A 27,592-nucleotide genomic window follows, 5' to 3' on the forward strand; every position below is an offset into this window, starting at 1 on the left:
CTATGAACATAGTGGAGCAGGTGTCCTTCTTACCAGTTGGAACATCTTTTGGATATATGCCCAGGAGAGGTATTGCGGGATCCTCCTGTAGTACTATGTCCAATTTTCTGATGAACTGTCAGACTGATTTCCAGAGTGGTTGTACAAGCTTGCAATCCCACCAACAATGGAGGAGGGTTCCTCTCTCCACATCCTCGCCAGCATCTGCTGTCACCTGAATTTTTGATCTTAGCCATTCTGACTGGTGTGAGGTGGGAAAATTATCTTTTTTAAAATGTGCAAAAGATAAACTGTTTAGCAGTTTGTGGCTTTCCCTGGTAAGTTTTATACTTACTTGGTTATTAAATAATTTACTAGTTTAAGAATGGGTAATTAAATTGTTTTTTAAACTAATAATTGAATACTTAAAATATTTTGTACATATTTCCTAAGGTTTAGAGCCCTTCCTTTTGATATGTATAGGGTATTTCGGAATAAGAAATGGGAAGCAAAACTAGTTTACCTCACATAAAGCTGATGAGATGCAGTCTGCCATTCATGCCTTGATGGCCTTCTCTTAACTTATAAACTCAAAAGCCATTGAATGTGTGTCTGTTTTCAGAGTGGCCACCCCAGACTCCGGTCCTACCCAGAATATGCTCATGATTTTCTTCTCATGAGAGGAGCCATAACTAAAATTGTTCCTCAGCCTTTCAACCTGATCATGTATACCAAGTTTTAAGTAAAGCATGAAATCAATTCTTGTATGTGTTGATACATAGGTGTGTGTGTGTGTGTGTGTGTGTGTGTGTGTGTGTGTGTGTGTGTGTGTTCGTGTTCATAAGGGTAGGTGTAGGTGGTGGTATATCTGTGCACCTGAATATAGGGGATAGAAGTTGACCATAAGTCTTTCATTAACCTTCACCATTTTTAACATTTATTTATCCATTCTTTAATGCATATTTGTGCCTGTTTGGTGGCTCACATGTGAGATCAGAGAACAACTTATGGGAATTCACTCCATGTACCATGTGGGTCCCAGGGATTAAAATTAGGTTGTAAGGCTTGGCAACCAATACCTTTACTCACCGCCCCATCTCAGTGGCCTTGCCAGATTTTTTTGAGGCAGATTTTCACTAAAACTGGAGCTCACTAATTTAACTAGACCGTTGCCATGTTTCTGCCTGTCTCTATCTTCATTTGCTTGAGTTACACATGCATTTCAGTGAGTGCTGAAGATGAGAACTCAGATCATCATGCCCATAAAGCAGACCTTTACTCACTGCACCATCTATCTGCCCAGCATACACCAAGCAATTCATAATAGAAGAAGACTACCTCCTCTATGTTATTTAATAGTACTGAAGTACTGACTTGGTCTCCTCTGGCACAGATGTTTTGCTGTTTTAAACACTACTTATGCCATAGCTCCACTTCAGGTATTACTCTATTCTGCAAATACTGAATGTCAGTGTGCCTGTACTATAAAGAAGCTAACGGGTCTGGAAAGATGGCTCAGTGGTTAAGAACACTGACTGCTCTTCCGGGGGTCCTGAGTTCAGTTCTCAGCAACCATATGGTGCCTCACAACTATCTGTAATGCCCTCTTCTGGTAGGTCTGAAGACAGTGACAGTGTACTCATATAAATAAAATAAATGTTGAAGAAGAAGAAGGAGAAGGAAGGAGAAGGAGAAGAAGGAGGAGAAGAAGGAGGAGAAGGAGAAGGAGAAGGAGAAGGAGAAGAAGAAGAAGAAGAAGAAGAAGAAGAAGAAGAAGAAGAAGAAGAAGAAGAAGAAGAAGAAGAGGAGGAGGAGGAGGAGGAGGAGGAGGAGGAGGAGGAGGAGAAGAAGGGACGAAGGAGGAAGAAGAAGAAAGAAGAAGAAGAAGCTAAAAGGATGTGCCTGTGAGAGCATTTCCAGAACAAATGCCTAAGTGGGAACACTACTCTGAATGTGATTGACCTGTGCCATAAGCTAGAGACACAGATTTAGTGCCGGGGAGGAAAGTAGAAAGCCAGTAATGCAGCCACTCTTCCTGTGTTCACTGTCGGCCAGGAAGTGAAAGACCTTTGCCAGATGCTCCCACCAGCTCACTGCAGGAACAAAATCTACAGACCAGACTAGACTGAAAACTCAGTAATCTTTTACTAATAGGTCCTTCAGCTCCTCAATTGTTTGAATCAGGTATATTGTGGAAATGATACAAAAGTCTAATACACTGGTGCACTTAGACTATTACCTACTCTCTATATATGTGACATTTATTAGGAAATAAACCATGTGTTATATAGGTTATTCTTTTAAACAGCCAAGGCTGTTGCCAAGACAATAGGTCGCTCACCATAAACTGATGGCAAGACCCCAATTCTGGAAACAATACCTATATCAATGAACATGGAAAAATTGAGTTGGTGCCTACATAGTGCCTTCATTCCCAAACTTCAGCATCTTTGGCACAGGAAGGTACTCTTCATGCTACCAAAAGAGAAACATACACATTAAGCTAGCCACAAACCCTTTGATCGATAGTGGTGTCCTGCCTGCAAGATGTACTAGGGCAGTGGTGGCACAGAGCATGTGGGAGTGACCAACCAATAACTGATTGACTTCATCTCCACTCAGGGGAATGGGACCACACCCCACACTGCTTGGATGGCCAAGAACCAGACACTAGATATCCCAGGGACCTAGGATAAAGCCAGAAACTACTGGTCTTAAAAACAAACATACACAAAAGCAGAAACAAATACAAACATAAACACACAATGCAAAAATGACTTCATGATACTATGCTATACTCATTAGGTCTGAGCCTTGTTCAGCCATCATCAAAGAAGATCTACTGCATCTAACCAGGTCTTCTATGTATATATTATTTAGTGTTTTTGTGGAATTCTTGAGTGAGTAAATGACTGGGTCTCTGATTTTTGTGCCTTCTCTTGGGCTATTTTTCTTCTGTTGATTTATTTTGTTCAACTTCCACATTATAATGTTGTTTTATTCTATTTTGTAATTTCATAATTACAAAATAGAGTATAATTATTTTATAATTATTTCTTAGAAGCCTATTTTCTAATGAGAGAGAGAAAGGGAGTAGATCGGAATAGGAGGGGAGGTGGAAAGGAACAGGGAGGAGTAGAGGGAGGGGAGACTATAATCAAATATACTTTGTGAGAAAAGAATCTGTTTTCAATGAAAGAAAAAAATTAAAAATAAAGTATATAATTCGTTGGCTTTTTTTTATATTACACAGTTGAACAATTTCACATTATATTTTAGAACATTCTCATTGACTCACAAAGTATCTGATTCCAATAGCAATTGCTTCCTGTTTTCTCCCTACCCACAACACCTCCGCTTTGCAGCTATTAATCATTCTTGCATTTACATGTTGTCAACTTTTTAATATTTATATTTTATTTTCATTATTTATTCACTTTACATCCCTTCCTCACCTCCAGTCCCACCCTCACACCCCCCTCCTCCCGCTTCCCCTTCTTGTCCACATGAGAGAAGCATGAGATTATACTTCACATCTGAGTAACTGTGAAACTGTTTTCAAATGGCTGGACCATTTTACATTGCTATCTAGAGAGCAGGAGAGATTCAGTTTGTCTATGTCCTGGGCAATACTTGCTACTATTCTTGTTTCAATCATATTACATGTAGAATATCAGACTTTGGTATGCTTTTGGACTTCCTTAACATCAAGTGGTACTGAGAAGATATTGTAGGAATTTTTATTGGCATATATTAATTATGTGTAATAATGAATATCTCCATAACACCTTCATACATGAATGCATATATGTCATTATATTTGCTCTCATTTCACTCCCGAGTGCCCTCTGTCATTTCCCTTACCTCTGTGTTTTGCTGGTTCCCCTTTCTCCTACCAAAAAGGTTCCCCCCCTTTGTTTCTATCACATGCATGCCATTACATTCTCTTGAATATTGTCATTACACAGAGACACTTTTTTGCTTTAACAAAATACATAACAAAGTACCATGCCTCATACTATAAGCCAAAGCAGCTTTTAATTTCCATTCCCTTCAGAGCTAGTGATGTTGGTTTTTTGTTTTCAAATCGTTATCAGCAACTTATTTCGACAATAGACTATTCATTTTACTAGTCCATGTACTGGATGTCTAATTTGACTTCTTGGTAATTAGTTTTCATAAAGCAATGCAACATGTGACACAAAAGCTTTGACAAGGATACACCAGAGAGGGCACTAACAGTATGAAAATTACCATCCCCACCAAAGTCACACATACAGTGGGATCTGCCTCTTCATTCAGATGGTGATTTCCTTGTGCTGTCTTCTCAGAAATTTCTTACCTATGCTTAAATCTTCAGGTGGTTCACATTTGTTATCCTGAAGCAGTTTTAAAGGTCTTATGACTTATATTAATACCTCATGTGTATTTTGAATTTGTTTTGTGCATAGTAAGAGAGTTGTAATTTCATTTTTATACAAGTTTTGGTGACAAAATTGTAACCATTAGTTAAAAATTAAATGATGTAACTGGGTTTATTTGGAGAGGATCTATTGGGTTTCATTCATCTACATTGCTATTTTCATGTAGCTTTATAATATAATTGGAATCCTGTATTGTGATGCCTCTACTCTTGCTTTTTCCTCTTAACATTGTTGCTATCCAGGAGGGTTTTTTGTGCTTCCATAAAAAAATTTGGAATCATTATTTTCTAATTGTGTGAAGAATACATTAAAATTTTGACAGAGATTATGTTGAATGAATAGGTCACTTTTAGTCTTACCAATTTTTTATTATTATTTCTGGTAATCAATCAGCATAGGAAGTCCTTCCATCTTCTAGTGTCTTCTTAAATTTCTTCCTTAAGTGTCATAAAGTTCTCATTGTAGAGTTCTCTACTTTCCATGGATAAGGCTTTTTTCTTATGTATTGTTCTGTTATAATATTTTCATTATCGCTTTTCCAGCAAGTTCATTTTGCCATATAGAATTGTTATTGGTTTTGATATGTTCATTTCATCTCTTTCTACTTTGCGCAAAGGTTTTATCATGCCTGAGAGTTTTCTTGGGATTCATTAGGATCTCTTATGGATAGGGTTATGGTGTATTCAAAAAAAGACACTTAGATCTTTTTTTTTCTTTCATAGTTGCATCCCTTTCTCTTTTCCTGTCTTCTTGCTCTGGCCAAGACTTTAAACACCATATTGTGAAAGAATGCTGAGGATGGGCGCCTGTGTATTATCTCTGCTTTCAGTGAAACTGCTTTCAGGTTCTTCTCGTTTAGCATAATGTTTGCTATAGGTTTGTAACATGCTCTTTATTTAAATATTTAGGTATCTTCTGGTCAGGGATTTTTATATATTAATATCACTTCTGGTCAAAGTGATATTAATCTTTGACAAAGACTATATATTTAGATTGTCACACAGCTTCTAGCTTCAAGTCTACTCATATATTATGTTGCACTTATTGATTTGTGTATGTTGAGCCAATATTGCGTGCCTTAGATATAATGAACTTGGTCATTCTGTATGATTTCCTCAATGTGTTCATGAATATAAACTGCATGAATTTTGTTGTGAATTTTTTATATATCTGTTCATTCGTAACTTTACTGTATACTTTGGGGGTTTGTTTGTTTGTTTGCTTGCTTGACTTTACTTCTTTCATTGTTTGTTGTTATGCTATCCAGATTTCAGAATTAAGGTAATGCCAATTTTGTGAAATGAATTTGTAATGTTCCTTCCCTTTCTATTTGATGGAAAGGTTAGTTAGAGAAATTGTATTGGCTCTTCCGTAAGGATTTTGTAGATTTCAACAGAGAATCCCTTTGATCCTAGGTTTTCCTTCATGCAGAAACATCTTAATTTTTTTTTTGTTCTTTGACATTTTATACATGTGTATAACATATTTACTCTGTTCTCCAAGACCCTCTAATGTCTCCTTTCAATCTCTTTTAGAGTTCCTCTATTCCTACTATTATCTCTTATCCATTTCCCAGATTCATGACGTTTCACCTTTTATGACCCATATAGTTAAAACATGGTCATTTGTCATTGAGGCTGTCCATTGGAGTCTGGTGAGGTCATTAGTGGGTGCACAACCGTCTTCCTAAGTTTATCAGTAGCAAATAGTTCAGAAATTATGGTAAAAGCATTCTGTACCCCTTCATCCATGCCCATTCTTTTGTAGACCTGTTGCAGACATGGGAGAGACTATAAGATTGCAGTAACCCTATTTTCTCCAAATGTCATTCCCCACCCTTTTCCTTATGATCCAACTGTTACATTCTTCTGCCTCCTCTTCTATAACATACCCAGAACCTTGTGGTATAAATGTAGAGCTTGATAGATGATAGATGAATGGATGGATGGATGACAGATATAAATATCTTTTAGCCATGTTTTGTATGGGTCTCTTTCAATTATTTATCTCATGTTTCATTTTGATAATTGATCTGTATCTAGGAATATATTTTTCTTCTTAATTTTCCAGCAGTTTGGAATATGTTTCCAAAGTACTCAATACAGATCTAGACTTTATTTATATCTATTGTAAGAATCATTTAATTTTATTCATTTGGATTGTCTCTTTTTTCCAGTTGTTAGTCTATGGAATGGTCAATCTTGATTATCTTTTGAAAGAATTGTTTGGTTGATTCTGTGAAGTATTCCTTTAGCGTCCATTTCATTCATTTCTATCCCATTCTTTATTATTTCTCACTCCCACTCTTCTTGTTTTCTAAGACCTTGAGTTACATCATTAGTTCATGTATTTGGTATCTCAGTAATTTTATATAAGTATTTATAGCTATAAACTTTTGTTCTAGAATGACTACTGCATTCTGAAAGTTGTAGTAGTGCCTTTTTTTTTTTTTGATTCTAAGTCTTTTTAAGACCCTACCCTGATTGTTTCTTCACTGACCTCTGCTCATTCAATATTTCTTTGCTAAGCCTCCAAGGATTTGAATACTTTATGGAATTTCTCTTGCTATTGATTTCTAGTTTTATTCTCCTGTGCTCTGAAATAACTTTGGTTCTTTAGTATTTGGTGAGACTGTCTTTGTAGCCTGGAGTGTGATCTCTTCCACAGAAGGCTTCTATGTCTTCTGGGAGGGGGGAGGGGGACTGTGCATTCCATTTCTGTTTAGTGGAATATTTTATAGATATCTGTTCAGTTCATTGGATCCCTGGTATAGTTAATGTGGACATTGTTTTGTTATTTTTTCATTTGGATGGCCCATCTAAAGATACAGAGGGCTAATCAAGTCCCCTACTAGTATTGTTTCACAGCTCTTGGCCCATTTTGACCATTGTTGTTTGTTTTATGAAATTGAGACCTCTACATCTGGTGCATATAAATATATTATTTTATGTCTTTGTGATGAACTGTTCTCTTTGTTGGTCAGTTTGTTAGTCTTCTCTATTTATTGACTTGTTTTTTTTTTGTTTCAATTCTATTTTATCAAGCATCAGGAAAGCTGATTTGAAGCTTTTATTTACTTGATAAATTAACTCCCACTCTTTGACTGTGATTTTGTGGGCATCTTTGCAATGAAAAGAGAGTTTTGGGAACAGCAGTAGCCCAGACCAAGGACATCTGAATGGCCTTCGGTGGCACCTCATGCCAGCAAACATCAACATGGCTCCTGGCTGCTGTAGGACCATGGACATCCACATTAAACTCAAGTTCAATATAACCTAGAGTAGTGGAGCATGGATTCCAGAGTGGCCATCAGAGGATACACAGACCATAGAGGTCTTTTGAGTTTGTCCAATACAGAAAATGGCCCAATCCTTCTTCATTTTGCACATCCTGCTATTGCTCATAACCCAGTGATCCTGTGGCTGGGCAATGTTCTCTGGGGCTGAGACAGAGTGCAAGTGCCAAGCTGCTTACCTTCCTGCTGGCCTCATTCAGCAATGGATACGTTTCCCTATCCGTCACAGGCTTCTCTCACTCCTGTCTCCAGCTCTGTCTCTCTCCACTATTCACTCAGATCTCCATTGAATATTCATTCCTTTAGTGGTGTGACTTGAAAATGGTGGTATGTAATATAGTTGTTTTTTGTAGTAGTAGTAGTAGTAGTAGTAGTAGTAGTAGTAGTATTGCCCAGACAGCTTTACAAATATTTATCACAATTACTGCAATGACTGATTGGTCTACTTCAAGGTTTCTGTTTTCTGAAGCACCATAAATACTGGACCATCACCAAGACTAGTTTCGGGATATCCGGCTGTTGCCAGAATCATAGTAATCCTGCAGCTCTGGTTATGCAAGACAGACTCCTTCACACACTCCAGTATCTCATACATGGGGTAGATGTTGGGATGGACTTACTCAAAGCACTAGATCTGGAGCCAGATGGTAGCTGAATTGGTCAGCCAGTGGCATCTGCCATGGCCCGGTGGGGCATACAAGTCTGGTCATTTTTACATTACTTTTTTCTGATGAACTTTGGTTGTCTTCTCTTTGTGTGTGACCTCTTCATTTTAATTCATGTTTTATTATTTTCATTATACTTTAATCTTTTCTTCAGTTTTGTGTGTGTGTGTGACACTATTGCTTTCTTGTTTTTTTCAGATATGAATTGTAATTTCAGTTATTGTATCATTACTACATAACAGATTTTTTAATGTTCACTCAGAGTCCAAAAACACTACTGAATTTATTAATTGTAAAGTATTAGAATACAGTCTTTACATTTTTCTGCATATAAAATCATGTTAGCTATGAACAAGGATAATTTGATCTCCTTATTTGGATGTCCTTTAGTTAAAGATAAACCAAGTACTGTTATCGAGGTGTACTGTTGTAATCGTCCTGTATAATCAAAAAAGTCACAGTTTGTGGGCCATATATACTTAAAGGAAACCCATGCTCTTAATATTAGACTACCGGTTTCTTTATTCAGTATACAGCTATGTAACTGTATGTCTAAATATTTCCAGTAAAAGCCTTGACATTAAATTCCCAGCCCATTTTACAATGGCATATTTGAGAATTTTATGAATACATTTAGAAATGATCAGGCAAATTAAAAAAAATAGGTTAAGTGATGAAGTTGTTTTTTCATAGCTTTTAGAAATACTAGCTTGGTTCCTGGCATTCAAGCCCCAAAGCTGGAAGACTTCACTGAGAACTGCAGGTTCTGAGAGTGACAAACACCTCCACAGTAGCAAACCCTGAGTTTCTTGGTTTGTCTAATAATCTGCTATCCTTTCTCGTGATGTTTATAAAATCTCAATCTGAGATTCCTTATGAAGATTTTCAGATAAGAAAATTTTAACATGGCTCGATGTTAGTAGTCCTTGCTCTTCCTATGCTGCAACCCTTTAACACAGTTCCTTGTGTTCTGGTGACCACCAAAATTATTTTTATTGCTACCTTATAACTGTAACTTTGCTTCTGTTATGAGTTGCAATACAAATACCTGTTATGCAGAATGGTCTTAGACCATATAGACTATTAAAATAGCATAAAATCCACAAATCTACATATTTAAGACAACTTCCAACAAATATAATAGAACATAGATATATTAAAGCAATTTTATTCTATAAATAATCTTGATACTCATATAAAGATTGAATGAAGTATATTCAATTCTCTCCATATACATGATAACAACATGGATAATATTTCAATGTAAGATCAGAAGCTGTAGCAGTTCCCATTTATTGCTACTCATATTGACCCCTGAGGTGGCAGCTGCAGCACTACACACACACACACACACACACACACACACACACACACACCTGTCCCCTTTACCAACCCTGTTGGGGAGAATTTAAATTATTATATCCACTGTGAAAAATTATCTGGAAGAATTTCAAGAAACAAAAACAACAACAAAAACCTAGAATAGGACTATAGTCTAGAATCCTATACTTACCATTGCCTTTGGCTCTCAGAGTTTCAGCCCATCTTTCTCAAGGACCTTCCTTGAACTTTGGGAAAAAGGATGTGGTACAGATAACCCAGAGATCACACTTCTGGGTATGTAGCCAAAAGAAAGGCAGCCAGCCAGTCAAAAACTTATCTGTAGTCACCTGGCTCCTATGGGTCTGTTCACAGAAACCAGTTTTGAAATCAGCTCAGTCCCTACTAACAGAAGAACTGATAAAGAAACTGTGACTAAGCTATACACACCCTGACTGTTGCTGAATTTAGAGAAAATTCTGATATTTTAGTGATATGGATAGAAATGAAGAGCACAAGTTAACAACAATCAGTGAGGCACAAAGATCAAATCATCTATGCTTTCACTTGCATGTGGAAACTAAATTTACCTAACAGAATGGAGTAATGGTTAGTGCCAAGTGTTCAGAGTAGGAAAAGAGGGAGCCAAGAGAGGGAGGATGTGCGATTAGCCAGCACATGGTTCTGCAACAGATAAATGAATATTTCAAGATGACTAGTAGAGAACATCTTGAATGTTCTTAGTGCACAGACTGATAAATATTTGATAGGAATAGACAATCTACTTTCCCTCATCTGGCTGTTTACATGCATTGGAATACATATGGAGCACATTTAAGTAGACTAGGCAGAGTTGGGATGTTCTATGGCTATAGTAAATGTATTCGCGGCTTAACAGTATTCTCAGTTTTCAGTGGGTTTATCAGCACATGAACTCATCATAATTTAATCTGTAATTTAAAATGCTATAAAGCCAGGTGAGCTCTTTTACTTTTAATAGATGGGGGAAATAAATTCTAGCTCCATATTACTAGGGTCTTCAAATGTAAAACCTTATAAATCATACAGTATATCAGCCTGACCACACAAAACATCAACTCTGCACAAGTTTTTCACCTCATAGTTTATTCTACTCTTTTCTTCTTCTCATCCAAGACCAGCCAAGCATCAACCTTACTAAAACTGTTCTCCTTTTCCCCCTTAACTATTACATACCTTCTTTATCCCTTTGGTACCTACATGATTTTCTACTTTTATGTATATAACTGAGTTTTCTATTTTTAATGTTTGAGACTTAAGTTTTAGAATATTAGACTGCATGACCATCAAGCAGGGAGCATAGCAACAGGCAAGCAGCTGTAGCAGGAGCAGAGAGCTTACACCTCAGTGCACAAGCTAGAGACAAGAAAGCTAACTGGGACTGGCCTGCGCTTTTGAGACCTGAAAGCCTGCCTCAAATGACACACCTCTTACAACAAAATCACACTAATACTTCCCAAACAGTTCCAAGTAGGAAGCAAGTCTTCAAGTATATGAGTCTGTGGGCGCAATTCTCATTCAAACCACCACACTTGGTAGAATTCTTTCCTTATGTGCTTTAAATAGTTATTTCCCTTTCCTTTTATTTATTTTTTTTATATTCTAATTGCATTTATTGGCTTTAGTTTTAACTATCAGAAACATTTACAGAGAAAACTAGGAAGTAGAAAACTGGCCCTCATATTCTGTTTGAGTATCATAGCAATATTTATTAATAAATCATCTAGTGTAATAGCAGTAAGTGGCTCATCACAGTACTTTTTCTCATCACAGATAATACACTTCTTTCTTAATTTAATTTTATTTATTTACTGTATGTGTGAAGGTATACATGGCAAAGCACATGTGTGGAGGTCAGAAGACACCTTTCAGAAATCAGTTCTTTTCTTCCACTATATGTGTCCTAGGGAAAGACTTAGTTCATCAAGCTTGATAGCAGTCACCTTTATCCACTTGCTAGTCTGACAATGCACTTCTTTTTTTTATATTATTTATTCATTTTACATCCCAACCCCAGCTCCCCACCCCCATCATCTTCCAGTCCCCCATACACACCACCATTCCCCATCCTCCTCTGAGAAGGAGGAGGTCTCCTTGGATACAACCCCTTCCTGGCACCTCAAGTCACTGCAGGTATAGGCACATCCTCTCCAACTGAAGCCAGATAAGGCAGCCCACTTAAGGGATATAGGATCCATAGGCAGGCAACAGACTCAGGGTAAGCACCCATTCCAGTTGTTCATGAGGGACCCTCCTGAAGAACAAGCTGAACATCTACTACATATGTATAAGGGCTTAGGTCCAGCCCATGTATGCTTTTTGGTTGGTGGTTCAATATCTGCAGTCTATAAAGGTGACTCTAGCTGAGACTTCTAGCAGTGGAGGATATGCAGCCTGAAGTGCCCACCTCCTGTAGCCAGATAGTGACAGGACAAGATCACCAACCTACCTACAAACCCTTTGACCCAAAATGTGTCCCACTACAAGAAGTGCAGGGACAAAGATGGAACAGAGACTGGGGGAATGGCCAACTTGAGACCCATCCCATGGGCAAAAACCAGTCCCTAACACTATTACTGATACTCTGTTTTGCTTGCAGACAGGAGGCTAGTATAACTATGCTCTGACAGGCTCCACCTATAGTTGACTGAAACAGATGCAGAGATTCACAGCCAAACAGTACACAAAGCTCCAGGAGTCTTATGGAAGAGTTGAGGAAAGGACTAAGGAACCCAGTGTGGACTGGGATCCACAGGAAGACAACACACTTCTTAGCAAACCAGAATACTTTCATCATCTCCACACTGTACTGAAACACAATCTCCAGAGTATAGCAACTACAACTTACCAGTATTAACATTTAGACTGTCATCTTCGTAACTCAACATAGTGAATGTCTTACACAGGTAACTTGGAGTTCATTCTATAACAAAGGTGATAGAAAGCTTCTTAAACATACTATGTCATGTGGCAATTGTTGAAAAGTCACTCTTGACTCTGTCATATATTTTTTTAATCACTAGGCAACTGGTTTTGGTTGACTAAGGAAAACCATGACATGTAAGACAAAAAAAGCCTTCTTTCTTTCTCTTTACTTTTCTTTTTTTTTTTTCACATTGATGTTTTTGTTTCATATTGTTTAGTTAAAGTTAAATCTGGAAGCATCTTAAAAAATTACAAAAGCAAAGAACATAGCTTTTCTTTTATCAAGCAATTCCTGTTCATCATATCTCTTATCCTTAAAGTTATAACATTATAATCTTAAGCATCTCATAGTAGTAATATAAGAATATTTTAACATACCTAAATAGAATAAAATTATACATTGTCATAGATGTGACAACTTTGGTAATATATATAACTTTTTCCAGTAATCAAACATATTCTATTACTGTTATTTACCAAATAATTATTAATTATACATTACAAATTATTTGAAAAATATTTGAATTTTTATATTTAAATATATTTTTTCCTGAGTCAATTAAATGAGCTTCACCCTTTGATATTGGTAAGTTTAATTTTTAAATATTTTAATTAGTATATACATCTCCAGACATAGTGGAACATACCTTAGTACAACCACTCAGAGACAGAGGCAAGTAGATCTTTGTGAATTCAAATCCAACCTGTTGTAAGTTCCAGAACTGCCAGAATGGCACAGTGAAACTTTCTCTCAAATAACAAACCCATGTCCATTCATTCCTTCTCAAATTGATGGCCTCTTTTTCTTTATTATTGCTACATAAATACATATTTTCGTGTGTGTGTGTATACATATATAAAAATAACCTAAATCCAGCTTAGTGTGGCTTTTGTGTGTGGAATTTCAGGGCTGACCACTTGGTACTGGATAACCAATTAGGGTGCCGTTCTCTGGAAAAGCTAATTTTCCCTCTCTTGACAGTTATTAGTTACCTGTACTTCTTTGTCTGGATGTGGAGCCTCTTGAGATTTCACCCTTTGATATTTGTATGTTTATTGGTCTTTTAATTTTTCAGATCTTTTTTAGCTCAGCCATGTTATCATTTCTAGGAAACACAATCTCAAAGCATAGTTACTGTTCTTCTGGCTCTTACAATAAGACTTTTTTTTTTTAAGATGTATTTATTATATGTAAGCACACTGTTGCTGTCTTCAGACACACCAGAAGAGGGCATCAGATCTCATTACAGATGATTGTGAGCCACCATGTGGTTGCTGGGAATTGAACTCTGGACCTCCGGAAGAGTGGTCAGTGCTCTCAACTGCAGAGCCATCTCTCCAGCCCCCACAATAAGACTTAAAAGAATTTTATGGATTATTTTAATAAAGTGCAGAGAAAGAAAATATGACACATAAACATAAGTGTATAGACAATGTAAACCTTAGTTTACATTGGGGCAGTTCCATGGCCTGCTGCACACACATCCTGCCAGGAGAGAGCTGGTCTCCCAAGAGAGCTCTTTTTCCACAAATCCAGCCCTTCAAAGGAGAATAACTGGAAAACTCCAACACAAGGAGGGAAACTAGACCCTGGAAAAAGCAAGAAAGTAATCTTCTTTTAACAAACCAAAAAGAAGATGCCCCCATAAACAGAATTACACCTCTAACAACAAATATAATAGGAAGCAACAATCACTTTTCCTTAATATCTCTTAATATCAATGGACTCAACTCACCACTAAAAAGGAACAGACTAGTAGACTAGATACATGAACAGGACCCAACATATTGCTGCATACAGGAAACCCACCTCAGTGACAAAGACAGACACTACCTCAGAGTAAAAGGGTGGAAAACAATTTTCCAAACAAATGGTTCCAAGAAACAAGCTGGAGTATCCATTCTAATATCAAATAAAATCGGCTTTCAAAAAAGATATAGAAGGATACTTGATACTCATCAAACGAGAAATCTACCAAGAAGAACTGTCAATTCTGAACATCTATGTTCTAAATACAAGGGCACCCACATTTATAAAAGGACCTTTAATAAAGCTCAAAGCATACATTGCACCTCACACAATAATAGTGGGAGACTTCAACATCCCACTCTCATTAATGGACAGATCATGGAAACAAACTAAACAGAGATACAATGAAACAAACAGAAGTTATAAACCAAATGAATTTAACAAATATCCATAGAACTCTTTATAATTTAATTTTATTTGTAATTCATTTTTTGCATTCCATATTCCATTCCCCGCCCCTCCCCATCCACCATCCAACTCCTCCACATCCCACACCTCCACCTCACCCCACCCCATCTCCACGTGGATGCCCCCATCCCCCACCCCACCTGACCTCTAAATGCCTGGGGCCTCCAGTCTCTTGAGGGTTAGATGCATTATCTCTGAATGAACACAGACTTGGAAGTCCTCTACTGTATGTGTGTTGGGGGCCTCACATCACCTGGTATATGCTATGCTGCCTGTTTGGTGGTCCAGTGTTTGAGAGATCTCAGGGGTCCAGATTGAGACTGCTGATCCTCCTACAAGGTCACCCTCCTTCTCAGCTTCTTTCAGCCTTCCCGAATTCAACAACAGGGGTCAGCTGCTTCTGTCCATTGGTTGGGTGCAAATAACTGCCTCTGACTCTTTCAGCTGCTTGTTGGGTCTTTTGGAGGGCAGTCATCTTAGATCCCTTTTTGTGAGCATTCCATAGCCTCAGTAATAGTGTCAGGCCTTGGGACCTCCCCTTGAGCTGGATTCCACTTTGGGCCTGTTGCTGGACCTTTTTTCCTCAGGTTCCCCTCCATTTCCATCCCTGTAATTCTTTTAGACAGAAACAACTATGGATCAGAGGTGTGACTGTGGGATGGCAACCCCACACCTCACTTGATATCCTGTCTTCGTACTGGAGGTGTATAAGTTATCTCTCCCCACTGTTGGGCATTTCATCAAAGGTTCCTTCCTATGAGTCCCGGGAGTCTCTCACCTACCAGGTCTCTGGTGCATTCTGGAGGGTCCCCCCCCAACCTCCTATTTCCTGATATACCTTCTCAGCATCTCATCGTGCCTTCTCAAAAATTGACAATATAATCAATCACAAAACAGGTGTCAATGGATATAAGAAGATTGACATAATCGCATGCATCCTATCAGATCACTGCAGACTAAGGCTGGTCTTCAATAACAACAAAAAGAATGGAAAGCAACACACACGTGGAAGCTGAACAACACACTACTGAATGATAACTTGGTCAAGGACGAAATAAAGAAATAAAAGACTTTTTGGAATTCAATGAAAATGAAGCCACAACATACCCAAACTTATGGGACACAATGAAAGCTGTGCTAAGAGGAAAAAAAATCATAGCTCTGAAAGCCTCCAAGAAGAAACTGGGGCAAGCATACACTAGCAACTTAACAGCACATGTGAAAGCCCTAGAACCAAAAGAAACAAATACACCCAAGAGGATTAGCCCACAGGAAATAATCAAACTCAGGCCTGAAATCGACCAAGAACTATACAAAGAATCAACCAAAACAGGAGCTGGGTCTTTGAGAAAATCAACAAGATAGATAAACTCTTAACCAGACTAACCAGAAGGCACAGAGACAGTATCCAAATCAACAAAATCAGAAATGTAAAGGGAGACATAACAACAGAAGCCAAGGAAATCCAAAATATAATCAGAACCTACTACAAAAGCCTCTACTCAACAAAACTGGAAAATGGATGAAATAGACAATTTTCTAGACAGGTACCAGGTACCAAAGTTAAGTCAGGATCAGATAAGCTATCTAAACAGTCCCATTCCCCAAAGAAATAGAAGTAGTCATTAAAAGTCTCCCAACCAAAAAAAGCCCAGGATCAGATGGGTTTAGTGCAGAGCTCTTATCAGACCTTCAAAGAAGACCTAATTCCAATTTTCTTCAAACTATTCCACAAAATAGAAACAGAAGGAACACTACCCAACTCATTCTATGAAGCCACAATTACTCTTTATACCTAAATCACACAAATATCCAACAAAGGTAACTTCAGAACAATTTCCCTTATGAATATCAATGCAGAAGTACTCAATAAAATTATTGCAAACTAAATCCAAGGACTCATCAAAACACTCATCTGTCATGATCAAAGTAGAGTTCATCCCAGGGATGGTTCAATACACAGAAATCCATCAATGTGATCCACTATGCAAACAAACTCAAAGAACAAAACTGCATGATAATCTCATTAGATGCAGAGAAAGCATTTAACAAAATTCAACACCCCTTGATGGTAAAAGTCTTGATAAGGTCAGGAATTCAAGGCCCATACGTAAACATAGTAAAAGAAATATACAGCAAACCAGTAACCAACATCAAACTAAATGGAGAGAAACTTGAAGCAATCTCACTAAAATCAAGGACTAGACAAGGCTGCCCACTCTCTCCCTACCTATTCAATATAGGACTTGAAGGCCTAGCCAGAGCAATTAGACAACAAAAGGAGATCAAAGGGATACAAATTGGAAAGGAAGAAGTCAGAATATCACTATTTGCAGGTGATATGATAGTATACTTAAGTGAACCCAAAAAGTCCACCAGAGAATTCCTACAGGTGATAAACAACTTCAACAAAGTTGCTGGATATAAAATTAAACAAATCAGTAGACTTCCTATACTCAAAAGGATGAACAGGCTGATAAAGAAATTAGGGAAACAACTCCCTTCACAATAGTCACAAACAATATAAAATATCTTCGTGTGACTCTAAACAAACAAGTGAAAGATTTGTATAACAGGAACTTCAGGTCTCTGAAGAAAGAAATCGAAGAAGACCTCAGAAGATGGAAAGATATCCCATGCTAATTGGATTGGCTGAATTAATGTAGAAAAAATGGCCATCTTGTCAAAAGCAATCTACAGAGTACTTCTCAGCTATTAAAAACAATGAATTTATGAAATTGTTAGACAACTGGATGGATCTGGGGGATATCCTAAGTGAGGTAACCCAGTCACAAAAGAGCACACATGCTATGTACTCACTGATAGTGGATATTAGCCCAGAAGCTCAGAATACCCAAGATACAATTTGCAAAACACATGAAACTCAAGAAGAAGGAAGACCAAAGTGTAGACACTTTGATCCTTCTTAGAAGGGGGAACAAAATACCCATGGAAGGAGTTACAAAGACAAAGTTCGGAACAGAGCCTGAAAGAATGACCATCCAGAGACTGCCCCACTTGGGAATCCATCCCATAAACAACCACCAAAACCTGACACTATTGCAGATGCCAACAAGAGCTTGCTGACAGGAGGCGGATATAGCTGTCTCCTGAGAGGCTCTACCAGTACCTGACTAATACATAAGTGGATGCTCACAGTCATCCATTAGATGGAGTACAGGGTCCCTAATGAAGGAGCTAGAGAAAGTGCCCAAGGAGACTAAACCACCAATCAAAGAAAACACATGGAGAGACTCATGGCTCTAGTTGCATATGTAGCAGAGGATGCCCTAGTCAGCCATCAATGGGAGGAGAGGACCTTGGTCCTGTGAAGGTTCTATGCCCCAGTATAGGGGAATGCCTGGGCCAGGAAGTGGGAGTGGGTGGACTAGGGAGTGGGTGTCAGGAGGATAGGGGATTTTCAGAGGGGAAACTAGGAAAGGGAATAACATTTGAAATATAAATAAAGAAAATATCTAATTTAAAAAGAAAAAAAAACCACTAAGTCATCTCGCTGGTTCCCAAGATGAGGAATCATAGACCCAAAGGGAGGCTTAACTTTTAAGTTATAGTTACACCTTATATTGTACCACAATGTGTTTCGTACTGATATGTTAATAGAAAATAGTTCTTTGATCAAAAATTTTAGGAAAATATAATTATTTGAAGTGAATTCCTCTAACGTATGTGACATTTTTCTAAATCTCTAAAACCACTTGGCACTATGATTATTTCAAATTATTATGCTGAGTATGTGAATAAGATCCTGAAAATCATTTGGCATCACTTGTGTTGGCCACCAACTGCCCAAGCTTGGAAAGTCAAACCCCTTTGGACCCTATTCATGTGTTAGTGTGTCTCTCTCATCTTGCCCAAATCTCTAATGTTATCAGTCAGTCACAACGTCCTGGAGTCCCTCTAATAGTATATTTTAATGACTCTCTTATGAGATTATAATGTGATGTCATCATCTCTTCTGTGTCTTTCCTCCCTTAAACCTCCTGTCTAGCCTTCCTTGTACTCTTCCAAATTTATACCCTCTTTTTTACTAATTGTTATATAATATATGTAACATATATAATATATAATATAAATATGTGTATACACACACACACACACACACACGGATATTCCAGGATACCTACAGGTACTTTTTCCCTTCATGCTGTTCGGATTTGTTTGTGCCATTTGCCTGTTTGAGGCTGTTTCTTCCTATATTTCTCTGCCCAAGACTCCAGTTTTCTCAAATGCAACTTTCACCTTGAAGCTTCTCCTAAGTTCTTCACTAGGACAAAGTGTTGGAAGTATCAAAGGACAGGAAAGGATCCTAGCACACTTCCTGGCAGAAAGTAGACATTATGAACATTCATATGATCAAGTTGACAGTTAATAGATATAACTCCTTAAAGTATGTAAAATATACAAGAAAAGTGTGTACTGTTCTCTAGTGGCTAGTCAGAACTCTCTGAAATTAGAAGATAGCAATACCCTAATCCTTATGTTCTTTGTCAAAGACTCATTGATGTTTCTGGCAGACTTGATGGAATGGGTTTTGGTCCCAATTTCTAAATCAAGATTGCCCATGTTCTTCTTTTCCAGAGAGAAGCAGCACTCCCTTGCTGAGCACAGTGCCCCTGGACACTTGCCACCATTACACTGTTGGAGCTCACGCTTGCTATGTTTGTCCCAGTTTCTCTCCAGAAGGTAGGGATGGTGTTTGTCCTCCATAGATTCCTTATACAATTATGGTTTTCCCATCTTCATTAGACATGAAAAGTATGTAAATATGTCATCTGTAGGAGATATTTCTGTTATAAAATTAGTTAACACTGACTATAAAGTTAGTAATGCAGAAAAACATAGTAGTACTACAACTTGGAGATACACTTTTTGTTTTCTGACATTCTTTTCTGAGTTAATTGACATATTATGTGTCATGTATGTCTCTGAATGTGACTAGGACCTGGGTGTGTGTGACATAAATGCTCTGTGGCTGCCCTGCTTCTTTTACTTAGTGATTTATTGCAGCATCTTCCTTGTTGGTATCCTATCATTCATATCACTATTTTTAACCACTATGTAACATTTCAATTTATTAAGACCATAAAATATAAAACTTCTTTCTTGTAATTGCATTTGAGATTTTTTTCCAGTTTTCTTTGATAAACATGACTTTTATGCACACCTTGTACATATTTTTGTACTCATGTTTGATGATTGAAAATCATTTCCGAAAGTGTGCTATTTGCTCTTAAGCATGCACTCCTTAGATTTATATGTACCTGTATACAAAATCACAGCTGTGTGTCACACCCCACTGAATGCCTGTGAGAGGCTAACTTAACTTACCAGATATTCTTTGAAATAGCATTGATTCATGAAAGGGTAACAACTAAAAACTTTTAATTTACATCTCACTAACACTTCATAAAAGTACTCCTTTCTCTTGACTTCTGTCAACTTTTATATTAGCTGTTTTTGTTCTTAAATCTAATGAACATTTATTAGATTTTCATTTTTATATTATCACCAGAATGATGAACATTAATTTTTATCTGAAATTTTCATTCTTATGAATATCTAACTGTTCCTCATGGTGACACTTTGGTAAGTTTTTTTTTTTGTTTGTTTGTTTTTTATTACGTATTTTCCTCAATTACATTTCCAATGCTATTCCAAAAGTCCCCCATACCCCCCCACTTCCCTACCCACCCATTCCATTCTTTTTGCCCCTGGCATTCCCCTGTATTGAGGCATATAAAGTTTGCAAGTCCAATGGGCCTCTCTTTCCAGTGATGACCTACTAGGCCATCTTTCGATACATATGCAGCTAGAGACAAGAGCTCCGGGGTACTGGTTAGTTCATCATGTTGTTCCAACTATAGGGTTGCAGATCCCTTTAGCTCCTTGGGTACTTTCTCTAGCTTCTCCATTGGGAGCCCTGTGATCCATCCAATAGCTGACAGTGAGCATCCACTTCTGTGTTTGTTTGGCCCCAGCATAGTTTCACGAGAGAGCTATATCTGGGTCCTTTCAGCAAAATCTTGCTAGTGTATGCAATGGTGTCAGCATTTGGAAGCTGATTATGGGATGGATCCCTGGATATGGCAGTCTCTAGATGGTCCATCCTTTCATCACAGCTCCAAACTTTGTCTCTGTAACTCCTTCCCTGGGTGTTTTGTTCCCACTTGTAAGAAGGGGCACAGTGTCCACACTTTGGTATTCATTCTTCTTGAGTTTCATGCTTTTAGCAAATTGTATCTTATATCTTGGGTATCCTAAGTTTTGGGCTAATATCCACTTATCAGTGAATACATAATGTGTGAGTTCCTTTGTGATTGTGTTACCTCACTCAAGATGATGCCCTCCAGGTCCATCCATTTGGCTAGGAATTTCATAAATTCATTCTTTTTAATAGCTGAGTAGTACTCCATTGTGTAAATGTACCATAATTTCTGTATCCATTCCTCTGTTGAGGGGCATCTGGGTTCTTTCCAGCTTCTGGCTATTATAAATAAGGCTTCTATGAACATAGTGGAGCATGTGTCCTTCTTACCGGTTGGGACATCTTCTGGATATATGCCCAGGAGAGGTATTGCTGCTGGATCCTCCTGTAGTACTATGTCCAATTTTCTGAGGAACTGCCAGACTGATTTCCAGAGTGGTTGTACAAGCTTGCAATCCCACCAACAATGGAGGAGTGTTCTTCTTTCTCCACATCCTCGCCAGTATCTGCTGTCACCTGAATTTTTGATCTTAGCCATTCTGACTGGTATGAGGTGGAATCTCAGGGTTGTTTTGATTTGCATTTCCCTGATGATTAAGGATGTTGAACATTTTTTCAGGTGCTTCCCTGCCATTCGGTATTCCTCAGGTGAGAATTCTTTGTTCAGTTCTGAGCCCCATTTTTAATGGGGTTATTTGATTTTCTGGAGTCCACCTTCTTGAGTTCTTTATATATATTGGATATTAGTCCCCTATCTGATTTATGATAGGTAAAGATCCTTTCCCAGTCTGTTGGTGGTCTTTTTGTCTTATTGATGGTGTCTTTTGCCTTGCAGAAGCTTTGCAGTTTTTTTTTTTAATAAAAGTAAAAATCATATTAAAACTATGAAATCTGTACTGAAAGTTCTGTCTCATACTTGCAATCCCAAAACTTGGGAGGATGGGGCACCAGGACTATGTCTTCAGAGCAAGCCTGGGTGCAGAGTGGCCTCCAGGCCAGTGGTGTCTACAGTGTGGGAAAACCCCCTAATTCATTAATCACTAAATCTGTACATCTTTTCTATTGTAATATGCCTGTTGAGTTTTCAGTTTTTAATAATTTTCTTTAATGTTTGATTTTATTTTGTATGTAAACATATTTGTATCATTTCTTCCCAAAGAAGGTTATTAATGTGACTATAAAGTACACATCTATAACACAACCCGACAACTAAGGCTCAAAGAACATCCCATAAGAAGAGGGAGGGAAAAGAAGAGACAGAGCATGAGGGCGTCTGCTATGTCTTTTCTGTATTTGACAAGGAACTGTAGCCCTGAAAGCTTAGCAATGTGGTACCCTAAACAAGACCTGCACAGTGAAAACACCAGTTACCATCACAACACAGATGGGAAAATGTCACGGGACCCCAGCCCTGCGCGCGCGTACGCACACACACACACACACAGTGCATAACATAAATGGACTCAGCGGCTTGTATTTATAAATCGTGTGTGATTATATTTGTTTTCCTGTAGTTTATGTGCAGGTCTGTGTATGTGTATAAAACAGTAACTAATTAAATCATGATGAAGTCATCAGTAGGACATGGGAAGAATTGGAGGAAGACGAGAATACCCTGGAAGTTATATTAATACAGTACTTATGTAATTCTTAAAAATTAATAAATAAATGTAAAATGTTAGTAATGAATCATCACATTCCTAACTTGGCATCAATAACTAAGAACTTGTGGATGATCTTATTTCCTTTATGCATCTTGTTTTATTTTGACGTAAATTACAGATATTATACAATGTCATCTGTTAGTATTTTAATGTACACACTCACTCTAGATGTATTTTACTTAACTTTTATTTTACATCTGTGGTACTTTGGCTGAAGTCACATACTTCCATTACAATATACTTAGAATATTACGTCTCAGCATTAGCCAATATTATCATTACCTAATTTGCTGTTTCAAAATGAGTCCTATAAGAAGTTAATTGTACTAAACTATTTCCAAGAAAAAAAATGGTTATCATATAGTAAAAACAGATTGCTCACAAACCTACAAAAAATTCTGTTTTTTTATTGGAATTACCTTATTAATAACTATAATTGTTACTTAGACCATTATATATATTTCATTTTTAAAACCTCGGTACGCTCTGTCTTAAATTGAATTCTGTGGATGTACCAACATGGACCTTCCTAAATCTTTTAAGCAAAAATTTAATATATGCTTTGTGCTGTAACACAACAGTCATCTTGTTATCCGTGAATCAGGTGGAATATAATGCTACATCTTTTGATGCAATCAATATCTGACTCATTTTTAAGGTATCAGTTGAGAAGAAAGTAGTACTTTCTTAGGGTTGTCTATAGATCTGATAGTAAATCTATTAGTAGCTCATCATAGAAAGTTGAGAAAACGTCCCCATGATAACTATAGGCAGAAGAACTAAAAACTATTGTCAGGTCTAATTCTTAGTTAATGACACAATAGCAGGTTACCCCCAGCTAGAAGTAGACTTGTCCTTTCATAGAAAACACATACATGAAAAATAAATTGTAGTCATGGATATAAAAATAATGTATGGTTTTATAATTTTTAAAAAATCCTTGGGGATGACAGAAAGATGTCTCAGTGTGTAAGACCACTTTTTGCTCTTACGGAGCACTGGAATTTGCTTTCCAGTGGCTCATAACCACATATAACTTCAGCTCTGGGGAATTATAGGTGTTTTCTAGCCTCTGCAGGCACCCACATACTCATGTGTGTACTCACATCTAGACACATCATACACATAAATTAAAACAGCAAATATTTTTAAAACAAAATATTTGGAGTAATAGCAACTCATTTCTTTCTTTTTCCTTTCTTTCTCTCCCTCTCCCTTTCTCTTTCTCTTTCTCTTTCTCTTTCTCTTTCTCTTTCTCTTTCTCTTTTGGATTGAGAAGAGCAGAAAGTTAAACTTCAATTTTTTCCAAGGTCATGCATATAGAAATTTTCTTTCAATTATCCTTGATGACTTTTGAAAAGTAAATGAGGTTCTAGAAAGTTAGTACCAACAATAACTGTACTAAATATTGATTTGCTACTTTAACTTTTTAGTTTTCGTAATATGTAATTGAGGTAGAAGGTATTATTCTCTCTGTAGATACAGTGATTCTGACCTGAGACTCTCAGTCACTCTTCTTGAAAGAGGAGCTTCTTTACCAGATACGCTGATGTGTTTATCTTGTGAATCACTACCTCACATTAATTACTGTCACCCTCACTTGTCATTATTGTAGGTGTTGTGCAGAGACATGCTGTCAGTGCCATTTTTGAATAGGCAGTATGTTGTAACTGTAATGACCATGCTGTAGAGTAGAGGAACATCCAGGGCTTTTTCCCATAATAGAAGAGCTAATTTATATTCCCCCTAGTAATGAACATCCTTCTCCACACCATCACTTATATTTTGCCTTCGTAATAATAGTGATACTAATAAGTATAGGGTGGGCTGGTTTGCAAAAAGAGATTTTTTAATACAGTATTTAGTAAGAAATTGTGTCTTGCACTTCATTGAGGCAGATTGCAAAGCGAGGGGATTGCAGTGGTCTGTCCTAGAAATAGAGCAAGAGTGAAAACCTTCACTATAACATATGGCAATAAGTAATATATTTACTTACTAAGTAAGAGTAAGAATCAAATTAGTTTTGGGTATGGTGTGATCAGAAGACCTTACATCTTAAAATTAATTTTTCCATTTATTGAATTTATTTTGTTTTTCAAATAAAAGCTAACTTATGAAAATTATATTTTAAAATTATAAGCTAATGGAACTCCTCTCCATCATCAATGCTTTTCATAAGCCTTGAAGGTCTTAATATGCCCGTTGGTTTTGTTACATAATGTCATGCATAGGCATTTTTGTTATTAAAATTTTCTTTTATAAATGAATCAAGAGACCCAACATTCCAATTTACTAATATTAATCTTTACCGCTTGGTCAAGTTATATCTGATGGTACATATGAATTAAACAGAAACTGAACTCATGAAAGCATAAGAAAAATGTTTTAAAATGAATTTACAGGTGTAGTTCTAAATAGCCATCACAATTTTGACTTGAGGCTTTTCTAGGGATTTTGAATAATGATTAGATGAGATGTGGGCCTCAGGCAAAGCCTCAGGGCATGTGTGCTCCTAGCCAGTCATTCATTCTGAGAAACTGGGCCTACATCTGTAGGTATTGTTTGTAACACCAGAGAGAAAGAAACCTGAGCTAGACCCTTCATCCCAAGAGTCATCTCAGGAGTCAGATTACCAACACAAGATACCTTCCTAGAGTTCTAAATTGCACCTGTAATTTTAATCTTTTAGCCTAAGTATTTTATTTACCCTCAAAAATACTTACATCTAAAGCTGAGACACCTAAAATATAATCACTACATAAAATTGGGTTCAACAATTTTGACTGTTAACTCACTGAGGTAAGATTTCTTTAAAATAAACTCCATGTATCATTTTTACTAGAATTTCATGGGGAAATTTTTAATTGTAAATTCTGATATCTCACTATAATTACAAGTTTTCTTCTAGTCTAATGTGGTAAAGTTATGAACTGCTATTGAAACACTTCTGAAAACCCTGAAGTCTTAAGTGTGTGTCTTGGTGTTTATCAAGTATTGAAACAATCTCTTTATCCTTCAAAGCTACCTTCTTTAATGAAAACTTTGTATCTGAAAGTTGTAGAAATTATGTATCACCTTTTAAAGTAGGTGTGGCTACACAAATAAACACACTATGCATTTCTAGTTTTCACTTGGTCTCTGGGATCACATTAGAAAGGAAGCTTAGTATAAAACGACCCTCGACGATGAGGGTGTGAGGCTCCACTCTCATTAACACTCTGTTATTCTCTCACTTTACAAGAAAGGACACTGAGTCTCTAAGAGATTAAATAAAGGACTAAACAGCAGGTGGAAAAGGATAAACAGATTTGAAAATATTTATTTGTATAAATTTATAACTTAGAATTGTTTCTTTGTTAAGATCATTTTTCTTAATGATCCCAAATTTATTCTATTTTCCTTGATAAAACAAAACTATCATTACTATTTTGTGTTCAAAATAATTTAAATATAATTAATAAAAGTAAAGTAAGTATGCAGCTCACTTATGATTCTAAGTATCCCTCTTCCCTCCTGACCCTAATTGAGGCTCGTTAGCTTGTAATAATGTGCTCACTTTGTTCCGCACATACTTGCTGAGAGCCTACTATGTATCAAACTTTATTATTGGTCTCTTTAAATGTCTACATCAATATACCCTTCTGTTGCAAGTTGAAAACAAACTTTTTTTACAATCAGTTTCTTACTAAGATTACTGCCACTCTGCTCTTAACCCTTCTTAGTATGTTTTCAAACTACACTCAAAACCCTTTTGTTTAGGTGTAGTTTTTGAGAGTCCTAGAGATCAAATTAAGCTTGTCATGATAAGCAAGCACTGTGTCTCGGTGCTATGCCCTAGACTCTAACTTCATATTTCTTCTAATGCACATAGCTTACACTTAACTAATCAGCTATTCCTTCTGTTATTTAATGGAGTGAACCATGTGAAAGGAATTCAGATCATGTAAGCCTTCATTTAAAAGTGGTTGGAGTCAAGATTTTAAAAGCATATCCCATTATAGAGGAGACTAGCATCCAAGAGGCTTTACTAGAGAGGGTCCAACAGATTGATCATGGATGGCTCTTCAGAAAGGCTCTACACATTTAAAACTACCCTCGGAGCAATATGGATTTTTTCAAGATAAAAAGAACCCATAGATGTTGAAATAACATTCAAGAAGGAGTTATGGAGCATATTGCCAGCTTTTCTATCACTGTGCAAGTATGTGAGTGAACCCAGATTTATTTTGGCTAATGGCCTCAGATACTTCAGTCCATCAAGTTCTTGTCTTCTGAAATAAAAGAAGGATTCGGTGTAAGGACATAAACAGTTAAAACAAGTTTATATAGGAGAAGAAAACAGCACAAAGCATGTACTTTAAAGCATGGTATCACAAAGAAGGTGTAGCAGACCATTGTGCTCTGCACTGTGGGTGGAAAGAATTTTGTGACTATATACGAAGTATCTTAGTTAGGGTTCCATTGCTCTGAAGAGAAACCAGGACCACGGCAACTCTTAAGGAAAGCACTTAATTGGGGCTGGCTTACAGGTTCGGAGGTTTAGTCCATTATCATCATGGCAAAGAATATGACAATGGGCAAGCAGACATTGTGATCAAGTAGCCAAAAGTTCTGCATCTTGATCCATAAGCAGAATAAAACTGTATGACACTGAATGTAGCTTGAGCATATATAAGACCTCCAGCTTGCCTCCACAGTTACACACTTCCTACAAAATAGCCACACCTACTCTAATAAGGCCACGCTTCCTCATAGTGCCACTTCCTGTGAGCCAAGCATTCACACACGAGTCTAGGAGCCATTCAAACCAACACATTGAGTCTTTTCTCCTCTTAGA

At 37.2% G+C, this 27,592-nt stretch overlaps 1 protein-coding gene across 5 annotated transcripts in view; it reads left to right on the plus strand.

The window, feature by feature from the left end:
- Mbd5 (methyl-CpG binding domain protein 5) overlaps positions 1–27,592 on the plus strand; it is a 358,857-nt gene that overhangs the window by 196,363 nt on the left and 134,902 nt on the right. For all 5 annotated transcript variants that reach the window (XM_029474046.1, XM_021182635.2, XM_029474045.1 and 2 more), the window contains one exon: positions 19,465–19,569. The gene's annotated coding sequence lies outside the window, so the exon portion shown is untranslated. Of the gene's footprint in view, positions 1–19,464; positions 19,570–27,592 lie in introns of those variants that run through there.

Source organism: Mus caroli, chromosome 2 (genome assembly GCF_900094665.2).
Source record: "Mus caroli chromosome 2, CAROLI_EIJ_v1.1, whole genome shotgun sequence".
Classification (NCBI taxonomy): domain Eukaryota; kingdom Metazoa; phylum Chordata; class Mammalia; order Rodentia; family Muridae; genus Mus; species Mus caroli.